Genomic DNA, 8901 nt, shown 5'->3' on the forward strand with positions numbered 1-8901 from the left:
TGGGCAGGGATCCCCTTTCCTGCCTCTCTATTTCCCTGTACTTGGGACACAGCTGATCTCCGCTCAAGCACTTGATAATGAAACCACTCCATCCATCCCCCCCTCCCTTCCCCATTCCTCTCCTTCATACCTCCATGCCTGCAGCTGCTGCTTTGCAAAAACGCTGGTAATCCCCCCTACTCTTTTTCCAGAAATGCCCACGGACAAATCTTCCCAGAAATGATCCAGCAGCATGGAAGGAAGAATAAGAATTAGACCCATCAGCAAACCAGGGTGTTCATTTTTCTTCCGTCAGTATGATTGGATGTATTCAGTTAGCGCTGGCCATTTTCATAAATCGGACCTGTTGCTCATGATTTTTTTCCAGAAATTTTGATCCCACTTTTATTACTGTAGGAAGAAATATCCTTCTGGGTTCAGCTCCAAGTGGGGGAAAAAGACACTGAAAACATGGAGACTGCTTGGAAAGATGGTTTAATGGTGGACAGGATCACATGACTTGAGTTCCTGAACAGAAAAGGGGGCGAGATACAGCAAGTCCCCGGGTTTTATGCTCTCTCTGGCTTTGAACTTCCTGGGCCCCCGAAAGAGTATCCTGATTGGTTGTCAGACTCCCAGGGGGTGGGGGTCTTAGCTAGCGTTGCTGGCTGATGTAATCTTCCCAGGTGCCATGTGGTGAGTTTCTGTCCTAGATGGGTCCCATTGTGTTAGTTTCTGTTGCTAGACGGGCTCTATTATGTTGCAGATGAGTTTCAAAGATTGAAAGGTTGAGTTTCCGCCTCTGGCCCACTGACAAAGGGTGGGAGCAGGAAGGTGGGAGCTGCTTTGTCTTTAAAACATGTTTCTCCATTTCTCATCCAGGGAAACATAATATTCTGCCTTTTTAATATTTCCCAAAATATTTCATTCCTCTAGGAAAGGGGTGGGTGCTAACTTCCTACATTACGTTTGTAAATAACTCAAAGTGGCCAACGGGATCTAATAGTCCTTCCTCCTCTGATTTGTTTGAAAAAAGCTGCCATGTTGCAAACCTTCACTAGCTACAAAATGCCAACTCAGAGCCTGGTCTAGCAAACTTAGAACACCAAACACCAAACATAGAATAATAGGTTGGAAAGGATCTTGGAGGTCTTCTAGTCAAGGGTCCCCAACCCTCGGTCCATATGCATGCCAGAAACTGGGCTGCACAAACAAGCAAAGAAGCCCCATTGATGGGATTCAGACAACATGTGAGACCATGTCCCCTGCAGGTTGCGGAAAAACCTCTCTCCACGGAACCCCTGGTGCCCAAAAGGTTGGGCAGGCACTGTCCTAGTCTAACCCCTGCCCATGGCAGGAGATCCTATACCATTCCAGACTTTCTTTGGGCTTGGAGAACTCATTTGGCTTTCCAGTTCATTTAAACATCTCTTTATCAAACTAAGTGGCTTCTGGCTCCATATTTAATCAGCCTAAATAACAAATCTGATCTGACCTGATAAGATTAAATGAAATGGTTTTTCCTTGCACTCCTGATAGCCGGATTTTGAGCCATACAAAAATGTGTGTAAGAACACAACAGTAGACCTGATGGGCCACTTAATTTTGGTTTGTGGATTGTATCCTGATCGGAGACAAACTAAGGCTAGACTAGAATTCACAGTCCCTTGGTTTCTAACCAGGTGCCTTAACCGCTAGACAAAGTCGCTCTCAGACAAAGATATGCTTCAACTTCCAGAATCATGCTGGCTGGGGAATTTGGGGACCTGAAGTCCATACAATTAAAGTATGTTTTGCTGGGGAATTCTGGGAGCCAAAATCTATTTATTTATTAAATTTTTATACTACCCATCTTCCCTAAAGGCAACTCTAGAGAGCCTCTGGACACCGTGTAGGTCGAAAACAGGCCTATTTCAAGCCTCCAGAGAGCCTCCGGAGCCCATGGAGGTGGAAAACGGGCCTATTTCAGGCCTCCGAAGAGCCTCCGGAGCCCATGGAGGTGGAAAACGGGCCCATTTCAGGCCTCCGGAGAGCCTCCGGAGCTCCTGGAGGTGGGAAACGGGCCTATTTCAGGCCTCCGAAGAGCCTCCGGAGCCCATGGAGGTGGAAAACGGGCCCATTTCAGGCCTCCAGAGAGCCTCCGGAGTTCCTGGAGGTGGAAAACGGGCCTATTTCAGGCCTCCGGAGAGCCTCCGGAGCTCCTGGAGGTGGGAAACGGGCCTATTTCAGGCCTCCAGAGAGCCTCCGGAGCCCATGGAGGTGGAAAACAGGCCTATTTCAGGCCTCCGGAGAGCCTATTTCAGGCCTCTGGAGAGCCTCCGGAGCCCATGGAGGTGGAAAACGGGCCTATTTCAGGCCTCCAGAGAGCCTCCAGAGACCGTGGATGTGGAAAATGGGCTTCCCAGTGGCCCATGGAAGTAGAAAACGGGCCTATTTCCAGCCTCCAGAGCACCTCCAGAGCCTGTTTCTGCTCCCAGGAGGCTGCAGGGTGCCTCGTAGGACCAAACTTTTTTTTGGGATAGAATAGAATAGAATAGAATTTTTTATTGGCCAAATGTGATTTGGACACACAAGGAATTTGTCTTTGGTGCATATGCTCTCAGTGTACATAAAAAGAAAAGATGCTTCCATCAAGAATCATAAGGTACAACACTTATTGATAGTCATAGGGTACAAATAAGCAGTCAGGAAACAATTAGTATCTTCCAGCTAAGTGAGAAGCCTTGCAGTCTCTCCTTAATTCATCTCTGTCTGCTAGAGAAAAAACAAGTCAATTCTGCCTTCGTTTGTTCTTCTTTAAGCTCCCTGAAGGAATTATAGCTCATGAATACATAAGTGCAAAAATCTTAAAAACGTTTGTTTTAAGCGGTGCCCCCCCCTCCAAGGCCAGTTATTGCTCCCAAGGGGGGTGCAGTGCTGCCTGTCACACACCCCTGGCCACGCCCACCATGGCCACGCCCACCCAGCCGGTCATTAAGGCAGAGAACCAGTTGTTAATTTATTTGAACCCCATCACTGGGACATGGTAGCAATATTCCAGTATTTGAGAGGCTGCCACAAAGAAGAGAGGGTCATTTTATTTTCCAAAGCACCAGAAGGCAGGACAAGAAACAATTGTTGGAAACTAAACAAGGAGAGAAGCAACCTGGAATTAAGGAGAAACTTCATTACTGAGGGATATTGGCAAGTTTGCCAATAGGACTTTTTCCTCCCACCATAAGGGAACGAGGTCCTCGCACATGCACCTTTGCACTTAAATAGAGCAGAGCCAGGAAGGATGGGTTTTTTTAAAAAAAAAAAAAAACAGGTGGAGCCTTCCTGGAGATAGAGGAGCAGAGGGAGGAGATAAATTGGAAGGGGGGGATCAGTGCTGCTCCCTAAAAAGCCACAGTGGCTTGAATGTGAGGAGGTGGGGTGCTGGTCAGACGATCTGCTGGCCCCCATCCCTTACAACCCCTCGATTTTCCACCCAATCCCTGGTATTTCCCTGTCGTTAGTCACAGAGATGGATTGGAAGGAGGTTATGGGTCATCTTAAAGTAAAATTGCAACATGCCAATAGGATAATACAAATGATCAGTGTCATGGGACCAGAATTGAAATATTGTGGGGGTTCACACCACAGGGATGAACCTGCAGCTAATTGCTTTCCAAAGTCAGCCTATTTTGGGGGGGGCAGGGGTGGAATCTCACAAACCAGAACCTTCCAAGAAGGGAGACTACAATCTCCATAATCCTTAGCCATTTGTCCTGAATGGTATAAGGTCTGCTCGAGAGGGTGGGGGGGTGGAGGTTGGACTAGAAGACCTCTAAAGCCCCTTCCAATTCTCTTATTCTGCATTCTGCTCATGAGCGAAATCATCTGGTGGTACTTCAGTGAGGTCAGGTATGACCAAAGGAAAAGAAAAAAAATCGACTTGCAATCCCTACCCCTTTCGCTACCTTCTAATGAAGCAAAGCAAGGAAATCTTTCAGCTGGAAGCAGCTTGCAAGGAGGAATCACTGGGGTGGGGAGGTGGGGCAGTGACAGGGGTCAGTAGAATGGGGGAGCAAGTAAGCCCTCCTGCCCCCTTACCTACCATTAACCACACATGCTGTTTCTGCAAGACCCTGGTGGATAATCTTTGGCTTATTTTCACTTTCTTATTTTTAGGATGGAGGGGCTGGGCAGGGATCCCCTTTCCTGCCTCTCTACTTCCCTGTACTTGGGGTACAGCTGATCCCCGCTCAAGCACTTGATAATGAAACCGCTCCATCCATCCCCCCTCCCCTCCCCATTCCTCTCCTTCATACCTCCATGCCTGCAGCTGCTGCTTTGCAAAAACGCTGGTAATCCCCCCTACTCTTTTTCCAGAAATGCCCCCTGACAAATCTTCCCAGAAATGATCCAGCAGCATGGAAGGAAGAATAAGAATTAGACCCATCAGCAAAGCAGGGTGTTCATTTTTCTTCTCTCAGTGTGATTGGATGTATTTAGTTAGTGCTGGCCATTTTCATAAATCGGACCTGTTGCTCATGATTTTTTTTCAGAAGTTTTGATCCCACTTTTATTACATTTGTAAATAACTCAAGGTGGCCAACAGGATCTAATTGTCCTTCCTCCTCTGATTTGTTTGGAAAAAGCTGCCACGTTCTAAACCTTCACTGTGTTTGGAGATTGTTATGTGTGTTGGACCTGATCTTTGGGTGTTAAGTGAATTTCGTTGTATGGGTATACTGTGTATACATGTACAATGACAATAAAGTTGTTGTTGTTGTTATCTTTATTCATTAAATATGAAACTCAGTCAACTGTTCATTCAAAAATGCATCACAAATACCACTGACATTATTGTTGTTGTTGTTTTTGTTGTTGTTGTTGATGATGATGATGATGATTTAATCTTTAGTGAGATTCACAGCCTTTGAGGCTGGTTAATAGCTCAGCAGCTCGAGTCCTAACCAAGGACCTAGGAACTGTTAAGGTATCGTCGGAGGATGTAAGCTGTTCTGAGTAAGGTGGTTTTTTGTAGAGTCAAAATGTTCAAGTCCGGCAAATTTAGAATTTCTAAATAGCGGGGTAGCCCTTTGGGTATTGCTCCAAGGGCTCCAATTACAATTGGGACAACACACGATTTCTTTTTCCACAGTCGCTCAATTTGCAAGTCCCGGTACTTTGTGATTTTTTCTTGCTGCTTATCTTCAATCCGTGCATCACCAGGTATTGCAATGTCAATGAACCATACTTTTTTCTTTTCAACTATTGTTATGTCAGGTGTGTTGTGGACCAAGTGCCTGTCAGTCTGAATCCTAAAGTCCCACAAGATCTTGAGTTTCTTAATTTCTTATTAGATGATGATGATGATGATGATGATGATGATGATGATGATGATGATGATTAGCTACAAAATACCAGCTCAGAGCCTGATCTAGCAAAGTTAGAACATCAAACCAAACATAGAATAATAGGTTGAAGGGATCTTTTTTTTTGAAAAAAGTTTTTTATTTTTATTTCTTATAAACTTATTGTAAGTGTACATTCTCTTCTCCATAATTGATGATATATATACATGTTTTTTCTAATGAAAGCATAAAAATAAGACATGTTAATTACATTTGGGGTTGCTCTTCTACCCTTTTCCCTCTTTTCACAATAAACCTTCTTCTTTCTTTCCCCTCCCTCCATCCTCTCCTCTTCTTTCTTCCTCCCCCTCTCCTCTCCTCCCCTACTTCCCCTTCCTCTCCCCCACTCCTCCCCTTTTCCCCCTTTCTCACCTTCTCTCCTACTCTTGTCCCCTATACTTTCTTCCTCTCCTTCCCCTTTCTTCCATTCCTCTCTCTCCCTCTCCTCCTCTTTCCTTTTTTTCTCCTTTGTTGTGCAATATTTCCCTTATTTGGTATCCAAGCAACTCCAATTTTCTAATAATATATACTTTCTTTTCAATTTCTTTCCCATTTTACCCAATCCATCATGTCATAATTGTACATTTATATTTATAATCTTCTTTCTTTCCCCCCAACATCCCCCTTTTCCATTTACTCTGGTGTCATCTGAGTTTCTATTTCTTTTTTATCTTATCCCTCATTTAAGTTTCTATTAACTATATCATTTATCTATCAACTTTTATTCATATTTCTTTTCTATCCATACGTAGAATCTTTCCCATGTCTTGAAATACACCGATTCCTCTTTATCTTTTATTCTTAGCGTCAATCTGTTCATTTCTGCACGGTTTAAAATCTTTTTTATTACTTCACCTTCTGACGAAATTTTCTCTGTCTTCCAATTTTGTGCAAATACAATTCTTGCTACTGTTATTATGTGTATAATTAAGTATACTTCTTCTTTACTATATCTTTCTGGCACAATACCCAATAGAAAAATCTCTGGTTTTAATTCTATAGGTTTATGTAACATTTCCTCTAACCATATCTGTATTCTAGACCAATAGTTTTTTGCTTCCGTACATGACCACCATATGATAATATGATCCCGGCAAATGCAAACATTTCCAGCATTTAGCTGATTTATCTTTAAACATTTTTGCTAGTCTTTCTGGTGGCATATGCCATCTATAAAACATTTTATATATATTTTTTTATATGCAGTTGCCATAGTCAATTTATAATTCCTTTCCCATAGTTGTTGCCATTTCTCTAATTCTATTGCATAACCAAAGTTTTTCGTCCATGTTATCGTCTCTTTTACTTCTTCATCTTCTAATCTAATCTGCAGTAGATAATTATACAACCTTTTAATCATTTTTTCAGCCTTTCCAGTCATTGTCTGATTCAACTCTGATTCCCCCAAATTAAAACCATATTATTTCAAATCTTTATCATATCTTGAGTGTATCTGCACTCGTGTATACCAATCAATCTCAATCCCTTGTTTTTCTAAATCTTGTTTCTGTTTTAGTTCTCCCTTCTCTGTTAAAATGTCCTTTTATCTAACAATATTATCCATGTTTTTCATATTTGGATGTGTCAATGCTTCTAAAGATAAATTGGGAGGGGGGATCAGTGCTGCTCCCTAAAAGGCTACAGTGAATTGAATGTGAGGAGGTGGGATGCTGGTCAGGCAATCTGCTTGATTTAAAGGAATGGCCATTCCTGCCTCTTTACTTCCCTGTGCTTGGGACACGACTGATCTCCGCTCAAGCACTTGATAACGAAACCATCCCTCCTCCCCATTCCTCAGCTTCATATCTCTGTGCCTGCAGCTGCTGCTTTGCAAAAAAGCTAGGAATCCCCCCTACTCTTTTTCCAGAAATGCCCCCTGACAAATCTTCCCAGAAATGATCCAGCAGCATGGAAGGGAGAATAAGAATTAGACCCATCAGCAAACCAGGATGTTCGTTTTTCTTCTCTCAATGTGATTGGATGTATTTAGTTAGCGCTGGCATTTTCATAAATTGGACCTGTTGCTCATGATTTTTTTTTCAGAAGTTTTGATCCCACTTTTATTACGTTTGTAAATAACTCAAGGTGGCCAACATGGTCTAATAGTCCTTCCTCGTCTGATTTTGTTTGGAAAAAGCTGCCACGTTGTAAACCTTCACTAGCTACAAAATGCCAACTCAGAGCCTGGTCTAGCAAAGTTAGAACATCAAACACCAAACATAGAATAATAGGTTGGAAGGGATCTTGGAGGGCTTCTAGTCAAGGGGTCCCCAACCCTCGGTCCACATGCATGCCAGAAACCTGCCAGAAAAAGGAACCTTTACCTTTACCTTTATGAATGCTGCTGGTTTGAACAACTGGTGTTTTAATTGAGTTCCTTCCATCCAGGCCTCCATTTAAAATTCCACAGGAATTATACTAAAACAATTCCACTGATTCTTAACTTTCCTTGTTTTGTTTTTACAGAGGCAGAAACGATACAAAGAGGACATATTTGGAGCAACGTTTCCAAAAGAGAACCAAAGAACCATGGAAGAAATAAAAACTGAAGGACCCATAAAAGTCTTACAATCTCAAGCCCAGATAAAATTTTAACAGTAACCTCCTACCCAGAGGCCTTCTTTAGCCTCAACGGGGGTCCCCAAATGTTGCTTTTACAGCAGGATCTGTCAACGTGGACCAGATAAGCAGAATTTGCACCACAAAACCAAATGCATGTAGTTTGGGTTTTGGATAAAACAGTACAGACTGTACTACCATGTTTCCCTGAAAATAAGACCTTGTCTTATTTATTGGTTCGATTTATATGCCGCCCTTCTCCGGAGACTTAGGGCGGCTTACAATGCGTTAAGCAATAGCCTTCATACTTTTGTATATACCTGCTTTGTAGGGCTTTCGTCCCTCCCCCCCCCCCAAGCGGTGTTCTTTTTTATACAGTCATCTTATTGCCCCCACAATCCGGGTCCTCATTTTACCTACCTCGAAAGGATGGAAGGCTGAGTCAACCTTGAGCCTGTCTTATATTTTTTTGAACCCTGAAATAAGTGCTTGGCCTTATTTTCCGGGAGGTCTTATTATTTTGGGGCACATGAAGCAAGATGGGGCTCCTCTTGCCGTCTTACCTGATTTCCAGCTCCGCATTTAAATATTTTCGTGGAGGGCTTATTTTTGGGGAGAGGCATATTTTAGCGCATGCGCTCAAAAGCCCAATTAGGCTTATTATCAGGGGATGTCTTATTTTTGGGGAATTGAGGTATTTTATTTAATTTTATTTAATTCTTTTAGACTATGTCTATTTTATTGGAACTTTTGTAGTGATCAGTCTTTATTATATTATTATTTAAATTCCATTCTTGGACAAGGAGGGCAGCTTTTGTGGGCTGTCTTCACCCCTGCTTTTGTTTGTTCAGAAGAGAAATGGCTAACCTCATTTAAATTCTCCATTCTCTGTAGTATTCTGTATTTGGTGTCTGAGCTGGATAAATTTGGAGTTTCTTTTGACAAGATGGGTATCACCTCCACACATTGGGCTGTTTTTCAT

The sequence above is a fragment of the Pantherophis guttatus genome, chromosome 1, assembly GCF_059756535.1.
Source record: "Pantherophis guttatus breed Tessera chromosome 1, ASM5975653v1, whole genome shotgun sequence".
NCBI classification, from domain to species: domain Eukaryota; kingdom Metazoa; phylum Chordata; class Lepidosauria; order Squamata; family Colubridae; genus Pantherophis; species Pantherophis guttatus.